The sequence below is a fragment of the Erinaceus europaeus genome, chromosome 3, assembly GCF_950295315.1.
Source record: "Erinaceus europaeus chromosome 3, mEriEur2.1, whole genome shotgun sequence".
Lineage (NCBI taxonomy): Eukaryota > Metazoa > Chordata > Mammalia > Eulipotyphla > Erinaceidae > Erinaceus > Erinaceus europaeus.
Genome location: NC_080164.1, coordinates 37,059,172 through 37,082,364, shown reverse-complemented (window position 1 = coordinate 37,082,364; position 23,193 = coordinate 37,059,172).

Genomic DNA, 23,193 nt, shown 5'->3' with positions numbered 1-23,193 from the left:
TGGCATTACTATCAGTGACTTTCTATAATAATTGTACAACCACAATGACAAGATTTTAGCTTGATGAAAATCATGGATGAGAAAGACTGTTCTGTAATTCCAAACTACTCTTTTGTTTAATTCATTTATAATGAAATTTAGATACCATATGAGTAATATCAGAAAGCCAGGAATTTAGTCTAATCACTCAGTAGAGTGTATGCCTTACAGTGCATGAAAGCCCTGGTTTGAACCCCAACATCTCATTGGAGCTCTACGGAAGGCACTAGAAACTCCAAAAATAGTGCTTTTGTGTGTGTGTGTGTGTGTGTGTCTACTCCTTCCCTCTATGTAACTGAAACAAAGACAATGAAAATTTCAGGCTTATAACAGTGGGACCATATTTGTGTGAGACTATAGGGCAACATAAAAAGCCAATTTTATTGGGAAAGGAGAATTGAAAAGATTTCTTTCTTTTGTCCACTTTCATGCTCCATCCTCTCTCTCTCTCTCTCCTTCTCCCTCTCCCTCTCCCTCTCCCTCTCCCTCTCCCTCTCCCTCTCCCTCTCTCTCTGTCTCTCTCTCTCTGTCCCTCCCTCCCCTTCTTTCTCTAATATATCTTTCCTTCCATCTCTCTCTCTCTCTCTGTTTTATAAATTCAAGTTGACAGTTGACAGTGAACTAAATGCATGGCATTGTGTTACCACCATATTAAGCTGTGCTAACTTAATGATTACCTGAAATGATTTTATTTTAGGATTATAGATGATTACCTTACTATACAAATGTCACACAGAAATAAAGATGAGACAGTATTTAAAACTAATGTGGTTATCTTCCATTTGTATAGACAGGCCAATACTTCTATTTTGCTTATTTCTTCATTTTCATTTTTGCTTACTGTTAAGTTCAGGAACAGAACACTAAGAATTTAACACCAAAACTTAGACAAAGAAAGAAAGCTACCCTGTATCAACACTCAGAGAATATTAAGGTATGCATAGTCAGACTTAGAGGTCAGCTGAGCATAGGGTTAATGACATGTCAGCATTGCATACCACCGCTGTAGAAGTTAGCTCTGGAAAACACTTACTGGACAATTATTGGAAACTATAAATTGAGTTTGTTATCATTTTTTTGGAAAAGCATTATGAACAGAGACTATCTGTGTATATCCCTAGTTTAACACTTTTGGTAATAATAGATAATAGTTTAACCCAATAAAAATATTGTATATTACCCATTAATAAAATTATATAAATATATTATCTTCCATATCCTGACTTAGAAGAGTTTTGACTTGGGTTGATTATTTTTCTTCTTTGGCATATATTATTTTATCTGTAAAATAAATAAGATTAATAAATATATCTGTAGTGGATTTTAAAGACAGTAATTATGCTTACTAAGTGCAAGATATACATTATTGTGAAATTAATACATTCATTTTTACTATGAATTATTAATTTAACCAAGAGTATTTATGTGCCAAAAATAAGTAGACAATATCTTGGCTAACTTCTATATGTGTATTTTCATAGATGTAAATATTCCAGTTTTGTCATTAGTATTGTCAGTAACAAAATATTTCTTCTTAATCTTTATTTATAAGATGGAAATATTGACATGATTATAAGATAAGAGGGGAACATTTCTACACGGTGCCCAGCCCCAGAGCTCCATATCCAAACCTTCCCTTGATAACTCCCCTATTCTTATCCCTTTGGGAGTATAGACCCAGGATCACTGTGGAGTGTAGAAGGCGGAAGATCTGGCTTCTGTAATTGCTTCTCCGCTGAACATGGGCATTGACAGGTCTATCCATACCCTCAGCCTGTCTCTCTCTTTCCCTATTCTGGCAGGGATCTGGGGAGGTGAGGTTCCCAGACCATGGTGGGTTCCTCTGCCCAATGAAGTCAGGTTGGCATCATGGTAGCATCTGGAACCTGGTGGCAGAAAAAGAGTTAAATATAAAGCAGAACAAATTGTTGACTAATCATGAACCTAAAGACAAGAGTATTGCAGATGTAGATTTGGGGTCTCCCTTTTGGAAAAAGCTAGTAGGTCTATTTTAGGCGTGTTCCAAGGGGCCCATGACACTACTAGTTTTTGCCTGCACCTGACATCTAACATGCAGGTGACCTAAGCTATTGTTGGGGGGGATGGTGTCACAGTTGGAAAAAAAGTACTCAAAAACTGGATCAGGGATAAGAGTAGCTCCCAAGTTGGGAAAGGTATAGAAATATTGTAGGCTAAAAATCCCAATAGTTTGATCTGGGGCCCATATTTAGCACATGAGCCCATATAACCTCTGTATCCCTGTAGGTCAGAAATAACATTTTGTGGTCATGAGTAGGAACATTACAGGCTGCACTAATTTTGGGATCCATCTTCCTTGGTTAGTAGGTAGAATATGTTGTCCAACCTCCCTTTTTGATCCACACTGAAGGCAAGGTCCTATAGGGGCCCACAAAGGGGTCCATTATGTTGTTCCTGATGGAGATGACCAGTGACAGTGGTGAGAGGGATCTGTTAAAGGTCTAGGCCCATCATGTCTGTGTGGGAATCCCAGGGCTCTCTGACTAGGGCCCCAGGTGATGGGGTGGCCTGGTAGTGACTAAAGAGTCATTATTAAAGTATGCCAGTCTCTTGCCCTTATTCAGCTTTTTTACCCCATTACTTTATCTGACAAGGTTATCTTTGGAGTGACTGGAGCATGTGTAATAGGAGGTAGGTGAGGACAGTATCTAGGTCTAATTAGTAACGGTTTCATTAGGTACTTTACGGTATCCTTTTAGGTCTTTTTACTTGATTGTCTCATTTATTTACTCACTGAAAACTATTGTGGACATTTTTTATTTATTTATTGGGAAATTAATGTTGTACATTTGACAGTAAAAACAATAGTTTATACATGCATGACATTTCCCAGTTTTCCATATAACTTCTTCTTCTAGCATTTGCCCTTCTTTTTTTTTTTTTTCTTTTCTTCCTCCTCCAGGGTTATTGCTGGGCTCGGTGCCTGCACCATGAATCCACCGCTCCTGGAGGCCATCTTTTCCCCCTTTTGTTGCCCTTGTTGTAGCTTCGTTGTGGTTATTATTATTGCCCTTGTTGACGCAATTCGTTGTTGGATAGGACAGAGAGAAATGGAGAGAGGAGGGGAAGACAGAGAAAGGGAGAGAAAGATAGACACCTGCAGACCTGCTTCACCGCCTGTGAAGCGACTCCCAGGCAGGTGGGGAGCCGGGGGCTCAAACCGGGATCCTAACGCTGGTCCCTGCGCTTTGCGCCACATGCGCTTAACCCACTGCGCCACCGCCCGACCCCCTAGCATTTGCCCTTCTTCTGTAGCCAGTCAACAGCGTCAGGTTGAGCCTGATGTAAAGTTTCGAGACCTCCTTTGAATCTGGAGGCAGTCGTTGACTATGTGGGTCATAGTCTGTCTGTAGCCGCAGGGGCATTTCGGGTCATCTCTGGCTCCCCAGCGATGGAACATAGCGGCACACCGGCCATGGCCTGTTTGATAGCCATTGAGGAGGGCCCAATCATAACGTGCTAGGTCAAAGCGGGGTTGACGCTTGCAGGGGTCTGTGATGAGGTGTTTGTTCTTTACCTCAGCTGACTGCCAACTCTGTTTCCAAGAGTCTGGAACAGAGAAGTTCAGTGTAGGCGTAGGGGACCAGATTGGGTGACGAGACGTCAAGCGTTGGACAGGGTGGGCGAAGATATCCACGTATATTGGCAGGTCCGGTCGAGCGTAGACGTGGGAAATGAACTTAGATGATGCCGCATTCCGACAAATATCTGGCAGGGCGATGTTGCTAAGAACTAGCAGCCATGGAACCGGGGTGGAATGGATGGATCCAGAAATTATCCTCATGGAGGAATATAATTTGGAATCCGCCAAGTGGACATGGGGGCTACGGAACCATACTGGGGCACAGTATTCTGCAGTGGAATAGCATAATGCCAGAGAGGATGATCGTAGTGTGGAAGCGCTCGCGCCCCATGAGGAGCTGGCCAGTCTTGCAATGATGTTATTCCTTGCGCCCACCTTTGCTACAGTTTTTACGAGTATATAACAATACAACCTCACTAGGTCCTCTGTCATCCTTTTTGGACCTATATTCTCCTCCTGCCACCCACTTTGGTGCAATATGCCAATTCCAGTTCAGGTTGTACTTGTGTTTTCTCTTCTGGTCTTGTTTTTCAACTTCTGCCTGAGAGTGAGATCATCCCATATTCATATTTCTGTTTCTGACTTATATCACTTAACATGAATTTTTCAAGGTCCACCCAAGATTGACTGAATACAGTGAAGTCATCATTTTTAATAGCTGAGTAGTGTTACATTGTGTATATATACCACAACTTGCTCAGCCACTCATCTCTTGTTTAACACCTGGGTTGCTTCCAGGTTTTGGCTATCACAAATTGTGCTGCTAAGAACATATGTGTACACAGATCTTTTTGGATGTGTGTGTTGGGGTCCTTAGGATATATCCCCAGGAGAGGAATTGTAGGATCATAGGGTAGTTCAATTCTAGCCTTCTGAGAGTTATCCAGACTGTTCTCCACAGAAGTTGGACCAATTTACATTCCCATGAGCAGTGCAGGAGGGTTCCTTTGACCCTAAAACCTCTTTGCTGTTGTTAACTTTTCTGATGTATGACATTCTCACAGGAGTGAAGTGGTATCTCATTGTTGTCTTTATTTGCATTTCTCTGACAGTCAAAGACTTGGAGCATTTTTTTTATGTGTTTCTCAGCCTTTTGGGTCTCTTCTGTGGTGAATATTCTGTCAAAGTCCTCTCATCATTTTTGAATGGGGTCATTTGTTTTCTTGTTGTTGAGTTTGGCAAGCTCTTTATATATTTTGGTTATTAAATTCTTGTCTGATATATGGCATGTAAAGGTCTGCTCCCATTCTGTGAGGGCTGTCTTGGTTTGGGTAGTGGTTTCTTTAACTATTCAGAAGCTTTTTAATTTTATATAGTCCCATAGGTTTATACCTGCCTTAGTCTTCTTTGTAATTGGATTTGTTTCATTGAATATGTCTTTAAATTTTATGTGGAATAGAGTTCTGCCAATATTTTCCTCTAAGTATCTGATAGTTTCTGGTCTAACATCCATGTCCTTGATCCACTTGGAATTTACTTTTGTATTTGGTGAAATATAGTGGTTCAGTTTCATTCTTCTGCATGGTTCAATCCATTTTTTCCAACACCGTTTGTTGAAGAGACTCTGCTTTCCCCATTTAATAAAATGAGCACCTTTGTCAAAGATTAGATGTCCTTAGGTGTGGGGGCTTACTTCTGGGCTCTTAATTCTATTCTGTTGTGGACTTTTGCTTTAATGTATATAAATATTTCCCTTAACTTACAGATACATGTATATATGCCCTATCTTATGGGCTCTGGTCTATATCTAGTTTTTGAAGTTTTGTTAAGAAGTAGGCCACTCAAGGGGGGTCCGGCAGTAGCACAACAGGCTAAGTGCACATGGCTCGAAGTGCAAGAACTGACTTAAGGAACCCAGTTCGAGCCCTTGGCTCCCCACCTGCAGTGGGGCTCACTTGACAAGTGTGAAAGAGGTCTGCAGGTGCAGGAGGGTTCCTTTGACCCTAAAACCTCTCCCTTTCTCTCCCTATCTCTGTCTTTCCTTCCTCTCTCTATTTCTCTCTGTACCATCCAACAGCAATAGCAATAGCAACAATAATAACAATGACAACAACAAGGGCAACAAAAATGCATAAAAATAGCCTCTAAGAGCAGTGAATTCATAGTGCAGGCACCTTCTTCTTCTAGCATTTGCCCTTCTTCCGTAGCCAGTCAACAGCGTCAGGTTGAGCCTGATGTCTGCTTATTGCTGGCTTTGAAAGTGACTGGGATCCATGTGGATTCAGTTGGCTAGGAAGGATCGTCAGTTTCCCCAATAAATGGGTACTCACGGGATGCACCACGAGAAGGTCGATCCAATGCATCCCAGTGCAGGCACCAAGACCCAGCAATAACCCTGAAGGCAAAAAAAGAAGAAGAAAAAAAAAAAAAGAGTGTGCTACTCACAATGGAGTTAAGGAGTCCTATGAATTAGAAATGGTCTCACCAGAGTAATGAAGCTGAAGGGTTGACATTCCAAGCCTGACATCTCTGGACACAGTCAAAAGTGAAGGATGGTAAGGTGGTACTGGTTTCATTGATTAGGTTGGGGTCAGTAGATGCAATATCAGTTGTTATGACTTGAGAGAATGATGTAGGAAATTGAGCCCTGCCCTAGAGGTTTCAGGACTAAGAGATGAATGGACTTTATAGATCAAGGGTAAGGTTCTTGCTGTCTTAGTGTTTAAGAAGGCAATAGATAGTTACTGCTATAAACAAAATATTCAGAAACAAAATATTTTTTAAAACCCAGCAATGTCCCTTATATAATTTCTACAGCTGTAAACATCTAGTCATCATAGGTTGGTTCTTTCTTTTCTTAAAAATTAAAATACCATCAATTATGCGGAGGGTAGATATCATAATGGTTATGCAAAGAGACTCTCACTCCTGAAGCTCCAAAGTCCCAGGTTAAATCCCCCACACCACCATAAACCAGAGCTGAGCAGTGCTCTGGTTAAAAAAAAAAAAAAACTATCAATTAGAACAATCAAAATCATATTCACTAGAGGTAAAATTTTAAGATGTGCAATCAGAAAGATAGCTCAGTGGGTAGAACAGATGTCATGCAAATATGAATTTCTGGGTTTAATCCCCAGCACTGTATTTGATATAGCATGTTCTGGCTTCTTCCTTTCTAACTCCCATCTGTAAGACATTTTTTAACCAGATCGTTTCTCAGCTCTGGTTTATAGTAGTATCTAGGATTGAACCTGGAACATTTGGTGGATCAGTCTGCATTGTTTACCCAGCCCTCCTTCCATAAAATCTTTTTAAAGTATGAAATAAGAGTTATTAAATAAATATATAAGTCACTAAGCACGAGTACACTTTAATATGTTTGAAAAATGGAAGCATTCAGGATAAAGGATTAAATAAAGCATGCTACATAAAAATCTTTTCAGGAGAGAAAGTTATAAACAATGAATGTTAGCTTACATGAAAATAAAATGCACCCTTAAAGTTAGCAATTTCCTATTTCATTTCACTACACAGTTTATAACTTTTCCTATTTGACAGTCACTGTTAATTTAACTAATTAATTGTTGAAAGCCAGATAAGATTCAAAAATAAGTACTTAAAGATATCTATTCTGACTTAATCTCAACTTGGACACAAAATAGTATCCTGAGGGGGGCAGGGAGTGGTGCACTGGATTGAGTGCACATAGTTTTAAGCCAAAAGACCTGCACAAGAGTCTGGGTTCAAGCCCCTCACTTCCACCTGCAATGGGGAGCTTCACAAGCAGTGAAGCAGGTCTGCAGGTGTCTATTTTTCTCCTTCTCTGTCTCCCTTCCCCTCTCAATGTCTTTCTGTTCTACTGAATAAAATAATGGAGGAAAAAAATAAAATAAAAGGAAAGGAAAAAAAATAGTTACCAGGAGCAGTGGATTCATAGTGCCGGCCCCAGAGGTTGGATGCAAAAAAAAAAAAAAAAAAAAAAAAGACTTGAGAATACTTATAAATGCAGTTTCACTTAACTCTAAAATGTTTCAATTATTGTATGAGATAATGTAGGAATTTTATAGATATTCTGAAGGTTATATTGTTGTTATTACTTTATGTTTTCTAAATGTCCAGAAGATACTGATATTATTTCCCAGTATAACTGCACACGCCCTTTTCCTATGAAAATTCCTAAAGTCTTTCTAACTTGTTTGGCTATTTCATCCTTTTGTTTACATCCTATGGGTTTTCTTGGACATATTGTATTTCATTTTTTCAAGAAGTCTTTGGAAAGGTATTATTATTTCCCCCTGATGCTGACAGAGAACAAGGAGAGTCAAAGAGAACTTTTCAAGATCCCATGGGATTTTGGTGGAGCTCTTCTCATCTTACAAGTCATCTGATTATAAATCCTCCTAGCTTTCAGCTAAACCAGTGATTTTTCACATTGTGTTCCTGAATTTCAAGGATTCTTCATAGCAAGCCAAGAACTACAGGAAATGTGTTAGAGGAAGGGCTGGCAATAGAAATGAGAGGTTGACTTGTTGTGGGATGAAGTCAGTAATTTACTCAATCAACACCACTTTCCTAGAAATTAATTTTGGCTACAAAATTCCCTAGAATTTTACTTAGAAAAAAAACTGTTCTGTAGTTCAGAAAATATACAAACACAATGCCTCAGGCCACGCTGTTTCCACCAGTCTACCCACAAACACCCATGTGCACACACATAGTCAGTCACATACACACAGTGTACATATACCCACAAACCCACAGGTGTAAGTATATAATCACATGCCTAGACTGCAAAATGAAGGGTGGAGGGAAATAGCAGAGTTATACTAGAAATGTTCTTTTGTCATTTTTAGAAAGCTTTTATGGAATTTTGTCACCTCTTCCAGTCACTCTGAGACTACAAGGTTTCAGTATGTTACTCATACACACATCATTACACTACAAATCCACAGCTCCCCGGAGGCCTTTTTTGTTGTTAAAATTCGGAGGCTCTAGCTGGGCAGGCTAGCTTCATGGGCGGGTAACAGAGACGACCAGAGACATACGGCTGGGTAGGGAAGCTGTATTTCTTTATTCAGGAACAGCGATTCATAAACTAAGACAAACTAATCACCAAACAGAACTCTGCTGTCTCTTTGCGGCTGCACAAGCACTCTCTCTCACTCTCGAACTCTGCAACTCTCCAACTCTGGAACTCTGGAACTCTGGCGGGGTTCCTTCGGGGCGGGGCCAAGCAGGCCCACGAAACTAACTGGACTGATCCAATTCTCTTGGTGGGAGAGAACTACCCAATGTAAAGCATACAACAATTCCCCCTTTTCTTTTTAACTAAATGACTATAGTATCAAGGGTGTGGGGTAAACAGAAACATATATCATACAGGCATTTTTTAAAAAGAAACTTGCACAAACATGGAGAAACATGTAAGCAAGTAACAAGAACCAGTGTGCTGCCAAGGGAAGGCCTGAGGGGGCCATTTTTTTGCCTCTGTGGGCAAAACTTTATCAGCTTAAAAAAAAAATTTCTTGCCTCTGGGGGGCGTACTTTCTTGCCTCTGGGGGGCGTACTTGCCTGGACGGGCATTTGCATGGGGGCGGGGAACGGCCTAGAGTCCCAAAGGCAGCTGGCTGCAATTTACTTACTATGAAACAAAACTTGTTATTAGCATATTTCTAATAGAGAAGGAATTTGAGACTTTTACATATCAACAACGTCTTTTAACCTTTTGTAACACCCATTCAAGATGGAGTCAGGAAAGGAAATCTCAGGCATGAGAATAATTAGCATAGCCATTGTGCGATCTACCATTTCTAATAGAGAAGGTAATGGAGAGTTTTACACATCAACAAGTCTATTTAACCTTTTGTTTAGACCAACTTAGTTAAAATATATTGATTGTTAACTAATTTTTTACCTCAGACTTTAAATGTAAGTTAATTTTATCTTTATGAGAATTACGTTGAAAACCTTTTTCATTTAACTTTGACTAGTAAGAATTTAGCCTTAAAGTTACTGTTTACCAAACTTTAAACATACACATAAACATGGTCATTAATACACAAGGAGAGAAACCTTTGTTATGAAGACATGTCATTTTAAACATAAATTTAAATCTGTACTGTCTTAGTTGTTGGGGGGGGGGGGTTCACCATCCGGAGGTGGCTTCCCGCGCAGCTTCACTTCTAGGAATTGCAGGTTGCGATCTCTGCACAAATCTCTGCGTACTCCAGCTTGTCTGCCTTCAGACCGGACCAGCAGCTGGAGATCTCATGTGCCCAGTTTCGGCAGGGAGCCCGGGGGTCCGGGAGGTCCGGGATTGTTCCAGAATTTATAGCAAGAGGGCAGGCGGGCCAGCTTTGTAGAAGGCGTGGGCCTAGGTGCCGAGGGGTGGCGGCCATCATAGGCCGCCGCGGCCCTGCCCCATGGCCCTGCCATGTCTGCTGCCCTGCTCGCAGTGGCCGAGCAGCATGGAGGGATCACACATCCAGTGCCCTGCGCCACGCGGTGGAGAACCGGCTCCTGTGGGCTGGCCTGCGTGCTGGCATCAGGCTCCAGCGTGTTGGCATCGGGCTCCAGTGTGCTGGCATCGGGCTCCTGCGTGCTGGCATCGGGCTCCTGCGTGCTGGCATCGGGCTCCTGCATGCTGGCATCGGGCTCCTGTGTGCTGGCGTCAGCCTCCTGTGTGCTGGCGTCGGGCTCTTGGGGCTCTTGTGTGCTGGCGTCGGTCTCCTGCGGGCTGCGGGGCTGCAGGGCTGTAGGCGTGGTGCGTGGGGTTGTCTGGGCACAGCCGGCTGGCTGGCTGTTTATCCAGGTGGAAACAGCAGCTCCACGCCTCGCCTCCCGCCCGCTGGCTATTCCCACTGGCTGTTCTGAGTTCGCCCGAGTGAGTGGAAACCACTGAGTGGTCCAGAGATAAATGTTCCAGAAACAGCAAAACAGTCTCATGAAGAAAGAGCAGAGGCCTTTGGAGATCTCTTCACAAGCAGAAGAGAAGGCCATAGTATATAGGTAGCCAAATTGTCTTTACTTATCTGAGAGATGCGCAGGTCAGGTCCACGTGGGTGCCATTTGTTGTTAAAATTTCTGGCCGGGCTAGCTTCACGGGCGGGTAACAGAGACGCGGAGACAACGGCTGGGCAGGGAAGCTGTATTTCTTTATTCAGGAACAACGATTCATAAACTAAACCAAACTAATCACCAAACAGAACTCTGCTGTCTCTTTGCAGCGGCGCAAGCACTCTCTCTTACTCCGCAACTCAGGAACTCTCGAACTCTGGAACTCTTCAACTCTCCAACTGTGGAACTCTCTAACTCTGGCGGGGTACCTTCGGGGTGGGGCCAAGCAGGCCAGCAAAACTAACTGGACTGATCCAATTCTCTTGGCTGGGAGAGAACTACCCAATGTAAAGCATACAACAATTCCCCCTTTTCTTTTTAACTAAATGACGTTGGGCGCCATTTGTTGTTAAAATTCGGAGGCTCTAGCTGGGCAGGCTAGCTTCACGGGCGGGTAACAGAGACGACCAGAGACATACGGCTGGGCAGGGAAGCTGTATTTCTTTATTCAGGAACAACGATTCATAAACTAAGACAAACTAATCACCAAACAGAACTCTGCTGTCTCTTTGCGGCTGCACAAGCACTCTTTCTCACTCTCGAACTCTACAACTCTCCAACTCTGGAACTCTGGAACTCTGGCGGGGTTCCTTCGGGGCGGGGCCAAGCAGGCCCGCGAAACTAACTGGACTGATCCAATTCTCTTGGTGGGGGAGAACTACCCAATGTAAAGCATACAACACTTTTTTTTTTGCATTTTATTAGATAGCACAGAGAAAAACTGAGAGAAGGAGAGAGAAAGATAGGTATCTATAGACCTGCTTTGCTACTTGTGAAGTATCCCCCCTTAGGTGGGGAGCCAGGGGCTCAAACATGGATCCTTGTGTGGGTCCTTGCCCTTAATACAATGTGCACTTAACTGGGTGCACCACCCACTGCCTGGCACCCAAAGAAGGACTTTTTCACAGAACGAGAAAGCAGGAGAACAGTAACAGCATAGAGCATCTCAATCTTTCTAACATCGGTTAATACATCACAACCTAAGTGTTGGCCTTTACTCTCAAGTGCATATAAGTGCACCAGGTTGAGGTGTTTCCATGAAGTGTATCAAACTGCAAAGGACTGAACAATGTTTAGGAAAGTGTTCAAGTTGTCGTATGACTGATAGTCTTATCACCCACTCTTATCCTTTATCCTTTATCCTTACTCTGATTTCCTGACCTATCCAATCCTGACGTGGTACCCACTTTTCTTCTAAGATGTGATATTTGAATCAACCTGATTTACCTTCACTCTGAGGAGATCAGTTTAAATTAGATGGTTGGTTTCACCTTAGTTTGTTTTGCTTTTTTACTATTTCCTAGTAAATTAGTTATGTTCTCATCAGTCTAAGGGCTGCTAAGAGGTGGACATTTGGTATTACATAACTTCAAAAGTAAATACTACATAATGACTTCCAGGGGCTGTGTGTTCATGCAGAAACAGAGCATAAAGGATCCCTCCCCCAGAACAACAAATATCTACAATAACAAACCTCAGAAATTCCAGCTACTATAACTGAGACATTCACAGCCACAGGTGAGTACTCATGGGTGCATGGCTGAGGTGAAAAGGGGCATGGGTTTATAGGCAGATATGGACATTTTCCACTCTGGGCTACAGGGCTCAGCACCATTTTTGCCTCTATATGTGACTGCAAGCTGGTGGTTAGAGAAAACAGATTGATATATTGTAATCCTTGACTCTGGGGTTATAACCTTCTGATTTTCTGAATTTTAGACAAGCACACACTAAAAAAAAAGTGAACAACCAACACCATAAATTCAGTCTGCTGTCCAAACTTAAAATTTTCAGCAGCTGGCTGGTGGCAACAAGAGCCAAACTGCTAAAGGGAAGTTTGGCCTGCTTATATGAACACAACTAAAGCCCAACACCCTGAGGTGTGATTACAGATCAAAATCATACAGAGTAACTATATACATGCAAAACACACACACACAAAAAAAAAACACAGAGTAGTAAATAAATAAATAAAACCCTTCAACCCCAGCCCCCAGCCCCTACACTGTTCAATTATATAAACAAAGAGGCCGGAGATCACAACAATAGCACCACCCACTGGCTAACAATAGCCAGCACAATAAATGTGTAAGAAATAGGAACAAGCAACTAAGTATATCAATTCAGATAGTTAGAAATGAAACAGAGGAACTCCAAGAAATTCTAGATACAGATAGATTATCAGAGGTAGACTATAAAAAATTGATCATGAGAACTCTCCAAGAATCTAAGCAAGAATTGAAATAGCATTTAACTTTGGAGTTGACACACACAAAAGGGAAACTCATAACAGAATGCACTAAGAAATTACATGTTTGAAAGAAAAACTTCAAACAGAACTGCAGGGAGTGAAAGACATTTTCAGTGCAGTTCAAGCTCATGCATAGGAAGTAGACTCACACATGCAGAAGAAAGAATTTCCAGTATTGAAAGTACAATTTGTCCACTTTTTCTATTCAAAGATAAGGGAGAGGGAAGGTTTAGAAAGAATGATGTGACTCTCTGTGAAATTGCATACTCCATCAAAAGGTTGAATTTAAGAGTGGTACAAATATTTGAAGATGAACATTGGCTCAAAGGACTAGCTATAATTTTCAGAGAAATTTTAGCTGAGAATTTCCCTTACCTAGGCAATCCTCAGAACATATTTTTTAAAGAGGCAAACCAACTGTCCAGGTTCATAAATTCAAAAATACCATCAACAAGTCACATTATTGTAAAACTATGAAAACACAATCACAAGGAGAAAAAAATTGCAAGCCGCTCAGGAAAGGAAAGACATTACATACAAAGGTAGAGCTATTAGGGTTTCATGAGATTTATCTTCATAAAACCTAGAAGCAAGGAGTTACTAGAATGACATTTATCTTCATAAAACCTAGAAGCAAGGAGTTACTAGAATGACATATTCAAAGCACCAAAGGAGAGAGAATTCTAATCATAAATTTTATATCCCGCAAAACTATTCTTCATATATGAAGGAAAAATAAACGTTTTCTCAAACATTCAAAAACTAAAGGAATTTGCCACAATCAACCCCATCTTACAAGAAATACTGAATTTGTAATCCTACAAGAAAAGAGAAAGCAAATAAATACATGTTCTAAGCAAGGTGAACAGCAATAGACTAGAAATAAAAATAGGAAAGAAGAACAAGAAAATACAGGAATTAAAGACCAAAGTAGCTTAATCAAATGTTTTTATTAAGGATAAATTTTTTAAAAAGACTTTTATAGATACACAATGATAGTGATTACACTTATGGTAACCACAAAACAAAACATGGAACAGAGAGCTACAGAAAGCAAAAGAAAAATTAGTGAGAAATTCACCACTAAACTCATCCACACAAAAAGACAGATTGAAGTAAATGAACACAGAATGAACAATTTAAAATAGACTCAAAACAAAATTTAGAGTGTATATAAGCAAACCACATATTTCAATAATTACTCTAAATACGAATGGCCTAAATTCACCTGTCGAAAGATTCAGAGCAGTTAAATGGATTAAAGAACAGGATGTATCCATTATATGTCCTCAGAAAATACACATCCAAACAAAAGACAAACAGAAATTAAATATAATAATCTGAAACAAGATGTTCCATGCTACTAACTCACAAAAAAAAGGGCAGGGACAGCTATTCTGTTCTCTGATAAAATAGATTTTCAGGTAAAGAATGTAATCAGAGACAGAGAAGGACACTACACAATGGTTAAAGGATTAATCTAACAAAAATATATAGCCATCATAACCATCATAAATATATATGCCCTAGTCTCAGAAGCAGCAACATATATAAAACAAATACTTATTTAACTTAAGGGAGACATTGACAGCAACATAATAATAATGGTAGATTTTAACACACCACTCACAGAAGGAGACAGACATCTGGACAAAAAAATAAATCCATAGAGAAATAGCAATCTGGGGGCACAGCATGATAAATACACATGGCTCAAAGTGCAAGGGTTGGCATAAGGACCCTGGTTCAAGCCTCCAGCTCTCCACCTACAAGGAGGTCACTTAGCAAGTGGTGAAGCAAATCTGCAGGTATCTATCTTTCTCTCCTCCTCTCTGTCTTCCAGTCCTCTCTCAATTTCTCTCTGTCCTATCCAACAGCAACAACAGCTATAACAACAATAACTAACAACTACAACAAGGGTAACAAAATGGGAAAAATGGCCTCTAGGAGCACTGGATTCATAATGCAGGCACTGAACCCCAGCAATGACCCTGGAGGCAAATAAATAAATAAAATAAAGAGAAAGAGCAATCTCAAATGAAACTGTAAATTAAATGGACCTAATATATACAGGACTTTTCATCCCAAAGATAATGAATGCACATTTTTCTCAATGAATAATGAATACTCATGTTTCTTATACACATGGAACATTCACAAAGATTATCCATATCTGGGCCAAAGACATTCTAAACAAACATGCAAATGTTAAAATTATAAAATGCATCCTTTCAGAACATGAAGGCATGAAACTATAAATCAAACAAAAAAGGAAAGGAAATTTCCCAAAGCCTGGAGATTAAACAGTATGCTTTTGAACAGCATATGGCTAACTGAAGAGATCAAAAACGAAATTAAGAATCATCTTAATACCAATGTATGTAAAGAAACCAGCTACTAAACCCTACAGGATGCATTAAAAGCAGTCCCAAGAGGAAAGTTTATAGCTATACAGGTCTACATTAATAAACAGAAGAAATTACTAGTAAACAATCTAACAACCCACCAGAACCAACTAGAAGCGAAGAAAGAAAAAGACCCAACAGTCAGAGGGAGACTAAAAATAGTTAAAATCAGAGCAGAAATCAAGGAAATATAAAACAAAAAGACCACTAGGGAGATTAATGAAACAAAAAGATGGTTCTTTGAAAGGATAAATAAAATAGATAACCTAATAGCTACACACAATTTCTTCTTCTAGCGTTTGCCCTTCTTCCATAGCCAGTCAACAGCATCAGGTTGAGCCTGATGTAAAGTTTCGAGACCTCCTTTGAATCTGGAGAGGTGGCAGTCGTTGACTATGTGGGTCATAGTCTGTCTGTAGCCACAGGGGCATTTCGGGTCATCTCTGGCTCCCCAGCGATGGAACATAGTGGCACACCGGCCATGGCCTGTTCGATAGCGATTGAGGAGGGCCCAATCATAACGTGCTAGGTCAAATCCGGGTTGACGCTTGCAGGGGTCTGTGATGAGGTGTTTGTTCTTTACCTCAGCTGACTGCCAACTCTGTTTCCAAGAGACTAGAACAGAGAAGTTCAGTGTAGGCGTAGGGGACCAGATTGGGTGACGAGACGTCAAGCGTTGGACAGGGTGGGCGAAGGTATCCACGTATATTGGCAGGTCCGGTCGAGCGTAGACGTGGGAAATGAACTTAGATGATGCCGCATCCCGACGAATATCTGGCGGGGCGATGTTGCTAAGAACTGGAAGCCATGGAACCGGGGTGGAATGGATGGATCCAGAAATTATCCTCATGGAGGAATATAATTTGGAATCGACCAAGTGGACATGGGGGCTACGGAACCATACTGGGGCACAGTATTCTGCAGTGGAATAGCATAATGCCAGAGAGGATGATCGTAGTGTGGAAGCGCTCGCGCCCCATGAGGAGCTGGCCAGTCTTGCAATGATGTTATTCCTCGCGCCCACCTTTGCTGCAGTTTTTATGAGATGTTTGTGAAATGGCAGGGTACGATCGAGAGTAACGCCAAGATAGACTGGCTGGGCTTCATGCTGGATTCTCGTATCGTCAAGCTGCACATTAAGCTCATGCGAGGCCGAGGCATGGTGTAGATGGAAAACAGATGATACCATTTTTGCAGTGCTAGGGATTAGTCACCATTTTTTACAGTAATCAGATATCAGAGACATGTCTTTCATGAGTGTTTCCTCGAGGGTGTCAAACTTGGATGCCTGAGTTGCACAGCAGATGTCATAGGCGTAGATGAACTTCCTTCAGAAAGAAGTTTCTGGAAGGTCATTGATGTAAATATTAAATAGCATAGGAGCCAGAAGAGAGCCCTGGGGGAGGCCACTTGAGACAAGTCTCCATCTGCTATACTTGTCACCCAGATGCACCCGGAATCTTCTGTTTTGGAGAAGAAACGATATAGTGTTGGCCACCCATGGAGGCAGGCATCTTGAGATCTTGACTAGGAGACCACGATGCCAGACCCTGTCATAGGCTGCTGTGAGATCAACAAAGACAGCACCCATCTTTAAATTCTTCTGGAATCCATTTTCAACGTAAGTTGGGAGGGCCAGAGCTTGTTCGCAGGTAGATCTAACTTAACCCTACCCTAACCCTAACCCTAACCCTAACCCTAACCCTAACCATAAACAACTGGGAGAATATATTCAAACACCATACTTCAGACAAGCTGTACATATCAAACAGCTATAAAGAAGTCATACAGCTCAACAAAAAGAAAAAGAACAACCCAATAAAAAAAAAGTGGGCAGAAGATATGAATACAGTTCTCTAAGAGTTACTCATGGACCACAGACATATGCAGAAATGCTCTAATTCACTCATCACCAGAGAAATATAAATTCAAACCACATTGAAATACCACCTCACACCTGTGAAAATGGCCTTCTTCAATAAATAGGAAAGGATAAATGCTGGATATGATGTGGAGAGAAAGGAACTCTATTACACTGCTGGTGGAAACACAAACTGATACAACCACTATAGAGAACAGTATGGAGAATCCTTAAGCAAATACAGATGGAAATACCTTATGAGCCAGCAACTCCACTCCTAGCCATTCATACAAAAGAGATAATAACACTGATTTGAAGGGATATGTGTAAACCCATGTTCATAGTCGCCTTATCCACAATAGTCAAAATTTGGAATCAATCAAAATGCTCCTTGACAGATGACTGGATAAAAAAGTTATAGGACATATACCCAAAATACTCAGCAACAAAAAAGATGATTTTACATTCCTTAAGATAAAATTGATGGAAGTCAAGAACATTATGCTTATAAAATAATCAAGGAAGTAAAGGAAAACCACAGGATGATGTCACAGATATGTGGAATTTAGAAACTGAATACACATAGTAAAGGCAACAACCAAACACAATACAACCCATATTTAGACTGTGGAAAACTATAGTGGTTACCTAGAGGGGAGGAAGGCAGACACAGACTGTCGGTGACAGGAAAGGTGTGAAATTTTTTCCTTTTTTTTAAATTTATTTAAGAAAGGAGACATTAACAAAACCATAGAATAAGAGGGGTACAATTCCGCACAATTCCCATAACCCGATCTCCACATCCTACCCCCTCCCCTGATAGCCTTCCCATTCTCTATCTCTCTGGGAGTATGGATCCAGGGTCGTTGTGGGTTGCAGAGGGTGGAAGGTCTGGCTTCTGTAATTGCTTCCCCGGTGAACACGGGCATTGACTGGTTGATCCACACTCCCAGTCTGTCTCTCTCTTTCCCTAATAGGGTGGGGCTCTGAGGAAGTGGCGCTCCGATACTCATTGATGGGGTCGTCTGTCCAGGGAAGTCTGGTCAGCACCCAGAACCTGGTGGCTGAAAAGAGAGTTAACATACAAAGCCAAACAAATTGTTGAACAATCATGGACCTAAAGACTGTAATAGTGCAGATGAAGTGTTGGGGGGTATTCTCTGCATGCTCTTGTGTACTTCTGCTTTCAGGTATATATTTTAGTTTATGGGAACGGGTGAACCTATGCTGTATCTCAGGGGACCTGGACTATATCTAGGTTTGGGGACTTTATTGGGGAGTGGAACACCTGGAATGGAATTAGACAATACTATGAAAGGAAAGGTCTCACCCGAGTGATGAAGCTGAAGGGTTGTCATTCCAAGGTGTGAAATTTCAATCCTATTGATATATATTCTCATAAATCACTACTAATGTGACATGTTGGAGGGAGGCAGAGATTTAATACTTCAAGCTCAATGAATGTCTGGACCATAGCCCTAAGTACAAATATTTGCTTTAGCTTAAATATTTAATATCTTAAATCTGTAAGATGATTATACTCTGACATGGGCATAAATTGCTTAAGGAGTTCTAAAAATGTATCTGCATATATAGTTCTTTAAGCATCTAAGTCAACTACAACTTTCGCCAGACAAATCAAGACCATACGGCCCTGTCAATATCTAAAATATCACAATGTGCAGATACCACTAAATGGGCACAAGGCATAATGAAGTCAAGTATATTACTATAGATACTAACCATTGGATTATTATTTCCCTCAATTAACAATGGTTATAATAATAATTAATTATTGATATTGTAAACTCTTTCTAAGACTATAAGAAATCCCTTGCATTCTCTTTAAGATCCCCATTTATCCTAAATGTCTAGGACTATGCCCATACTTTTTGATATTTATTCTCTATGATTCCTTACCACCATACCACCTATGTTGACTTCAACTAAATCACTACTGGTGCTGCTACCCCACATTATGCTGCTACCGAATTCCTACTGTGAACTGTAACCAGAGATACTGAGCCTGAGAAGTCAACCTTACAACTCTTCAAATTTGGTGAGATCTTTCCTAACACATGGGACTACATCTACAGTAAAAGGACATCATCTAACTAAGTAACAGATACCAGATATAGGCTAGGGTTTAGGGCACTGAGTACATACATAAGCAAGAGACAATTATGTAACTAAAAGTTAAAGCTCTCAATAGTCCTCAGTGACTATACCTAGACCTAAAAAACCTGGAATCCTAGTTCAAGTGCTTAAAGAAGGCATCATCAATTCTCTAATCAGTTAGACTTATACCAAATTAGCTTGGCAACCTAGCAGAAAAGCCCAAAGAGATATATCTCCAAAACTTAATTCTTATTGAGTTCAACAAATGATATGCAATGCTTAAACAACTGATAGAAAACCTAATAAGGTCAATCAGATAAAGAGAGGACTACAGAATTTGGATAAAGGCAAAAGACTGGCTCACTTAATAATGGTCCTTTTGGCCAATATCACACTACCTCCTTATCTGGGACCATAGTCAGAAAATCCTGAGATTTCCACAGAAATATTATGGAACTGGACCTCTAATGGATCCGTCTCTCCACCACCACTGGTCACTTCCATCAGGAACATCATCATAAGCCTTCTTGTGGGACCTCCTAGGACCTTGCCCTCACCATAAAGCAGTGATGGTAGAGACAGCCCCAGTCTCCGAAGAGAGGCAGAGGTATCTTGCCCTGCCAGGGGTGGAAGACTGGTCCTGAAATGAGTATAGCCTGCAATATTTACATACGTTGTGCACTCAGACTGGTAGGAACTCAGAGGTCACACAGGCTCTGGTGCTAAATATAAATATATATCAGGGCCAGGTGAATAGAGTAAATAGTTCATTTTATCCATAAAAAGTATTTCAAGAATGGCAGCTACTCAGTGCCCTAATCCAACTTTCTAGCCCATTTCTCTACTCTAACATCATTCTTTCAGGCAATATTTTTATCCAACTTCAGGTTAGTTATGAAACTCAAGCAAAACTACCATAGTTGTGTGCCTCTAGGAACATACCTTAAATGGAATGTCTAGCTTTCTTCTACCTTCAGATTCCTGATCTCATCTGCTCTATTCCTACTTTTTTTTGGTTCCTGTTGATTAACCACTTTGTCTCACTTTATGTCCTGACACCTTCCATACACAAAGATGCAGATGCTACCATGATTCCATCCTGACTTCTCTAGGCAGACAACCTCATAAGTGTGTCCTGGAACCTCACCTCTCCAAAGCTCTAGCCCACTAGGGAAGGATAGAAACAGGCTGGGTGTATGGATGAACATGCCAATGCCCAGGTCCAGTGGAGAAGAAATTACAGATGTCAGAACTCCTACCTTCCACACTCTAAAAACAACCTTGATCCATAATCCCAGTGGTGAAGAAGTGATAGAAGGAAAAAGATAAGAGGGCTCTAAACCGCAGCTCCACCAGCACCCAGAGAGAGAGGAGGAAAAGTAAAGGGATATATGGAGGTAATGGTGTCTTGAATGGCTTGGAGGGGCAGAGAAGAAGGGGCCTGGAAGAAAAATGGGGTAATTATGTACAAAAGTAGACAGATAGTTATAGAGATGATGGTTGGTTCATGTCTACAACTTTATGGGAACTGCAATGACCTGCAGTGGGGAGACTGAAGATTCAGAACTCTGGTGGTGGGAACAGTATGGAATTATACCCCTGCTGACATGTAGTTTTGTAAAGCGATATTAAATCACTAAGATTAAAAAAAATAGGAAGTCGGGTGGTAGCGCAGCAGGTTAAGTGAACATGGTTCAAAGCACAAGGACCAGCTTAAGGATCCTGGTTCGAGCCCCCGGCTCCCCAACTGCAAAGGAGACTCTTCACAGGCAGTGAAGCAGGTCTGCAGGTGTCTTTCTCTGCCTCTCTTTGTCTTCTTCTCCTCTATCCATTTTTCTCTGTCCTATCTAACAATCACAACGTCAGTAACAACAACAATAACTAGAAAAACAACAGGGCAACAAAAGGAAAAATAAATAAATAAAAAGAAAGAAAGAAAAATTAAAAAATAGTACAAAGTGACCTTAAAAGCAGTGTGATTACTAGAGCTTTGGCGATTATGACAGACATAGAATATACCTAATCTGGTACATAAACAGTTTTTCCAAACACTGCACAAATAAACATGGTTACAATACCAAGGATATGCAATGTAAGAAATATTATGCTGATCATAGCTTCAACTCTAAAAATTCAATATCATATTTTTTTTCAATTCCCAATAGCCATGAATATTAACAAATTGCATATGACAATTCTCTGACAAACAGAGCAGTTAATAATCAGTGCTTATCTTTTATTTTTTTCCTTTTTAATATTTTCCCTTTTTTTCTGCTTTTTTTTCATTGTTGTTGTAGTTATTACTGTTGTTATTGATGTTATCGTTGTTAGATAGGACAAAGAGAAATGGAGAGAGGCGGAGAAGACAGAGAGGGTGAGAGAAAGACACCTGCAGACCTGCTTCACCGTCTGTGAAGCGACACCCCTGCAGGTGGGGAGCCGGGGCTCCAACCTAGATCCTTATGCTAGTCCTTGTGCTTTGCACCATGTGCACTTAACCCGCTGTGCTACTGGCCAACTCCCGCTTTTATTTTTTTCCTATTCGTCATTACCAGGATGTCAACATTTCCAGGCTGACTTTTTCCAATAGTGAAAGAGAAAAAAGACAGAGGGAAATATACCATAGCATCAAAGTTCCCTTTAAGTGCAGTGGGGGCTGGGCTCAAACCTGGGTCATGCACATGCCAAAGTAAGCACATTGGAAAGTGAGCTTATACGCTCTGGTAATTATTTATTTTATTCCTCTCCCACTGTGGGACAATTTGAAGAATAAGCATGGAAATCATAAAGCACTGGTAATGGAGATGTATCCTGGTAGTCTGGAGTGGGTTATATTCCACAGTTTTACTACCACATAGCAAGACAGCAAGCATAACTTAGCAGGTTACTTCTATATTGTTCAACACCCATTCTCTACGCTTCACCTAAAGGCAAGTGGACATATTTTCATATATTCCCTTGCAGAGATTCTTTTTCTTCTCACTAGATCAATGCCAAAATGAGTTTATTTTAATATATGCTAATAAATATAGATAAATAAATATAAAATAATCATTTCACATACCTTAGTTAACATAAGTTTTCAAAGTGGTTTAATGTGTATTTGATACTTAAATCACAAAAATAAGGGTTAGATAATTATGTAAAATTTATATGCGTGGGGAGGTATTTAGCAATCTGATGCATGCTAGAAGCACTGGATTCCAGTCTTATACCATGTAAAGTGCAAGTGATACACTTGTGTTTATCTCTTTCTTTTACACAAACACATTGAATCAAACATAATGTTTTTAATCTTCAGTTCTTTTTATCACATATATTTTCCTTTTTAAATATTTTATTTATTTTATCCTTAATGAGAAAACTACAGAGAGAAAGATACATAGAGACCAGAACACTGTTCAGTTCTAGTTTATGAATTTACTGGGACCTTAGAGGCTCAGGCATGAAAGTCCCCAGCCCTGTCACAAATTATAAATCATTTGCACAATGTTTGGAATAAACTAAAGAATATTCAGGTAAATACTTGTTATTATTACATCGTTTGGTATAATTGTCTTAAGTACATGAAATTGTACTATCACCTTTAAGTTAATACTTAAACAGTTGCCAAACATTTACAGTTGAACCTTTGCAATTGACATATTCATGCTTTTTGACTTTAATCACTGGGTAATATTTACTTTTTAAAATGGTATAGTTGATAGTTTCTTTAGTTTTGATTTTACCAGAACACTGCTCAACTGTAGTTTATGGTGTTGGTGGTGAGGGGGACTTGGAGCTTCAGATATAAGTTTTGTTTTGATTGTTTGTTTTTTGCATAACCATAACCATTATGTTC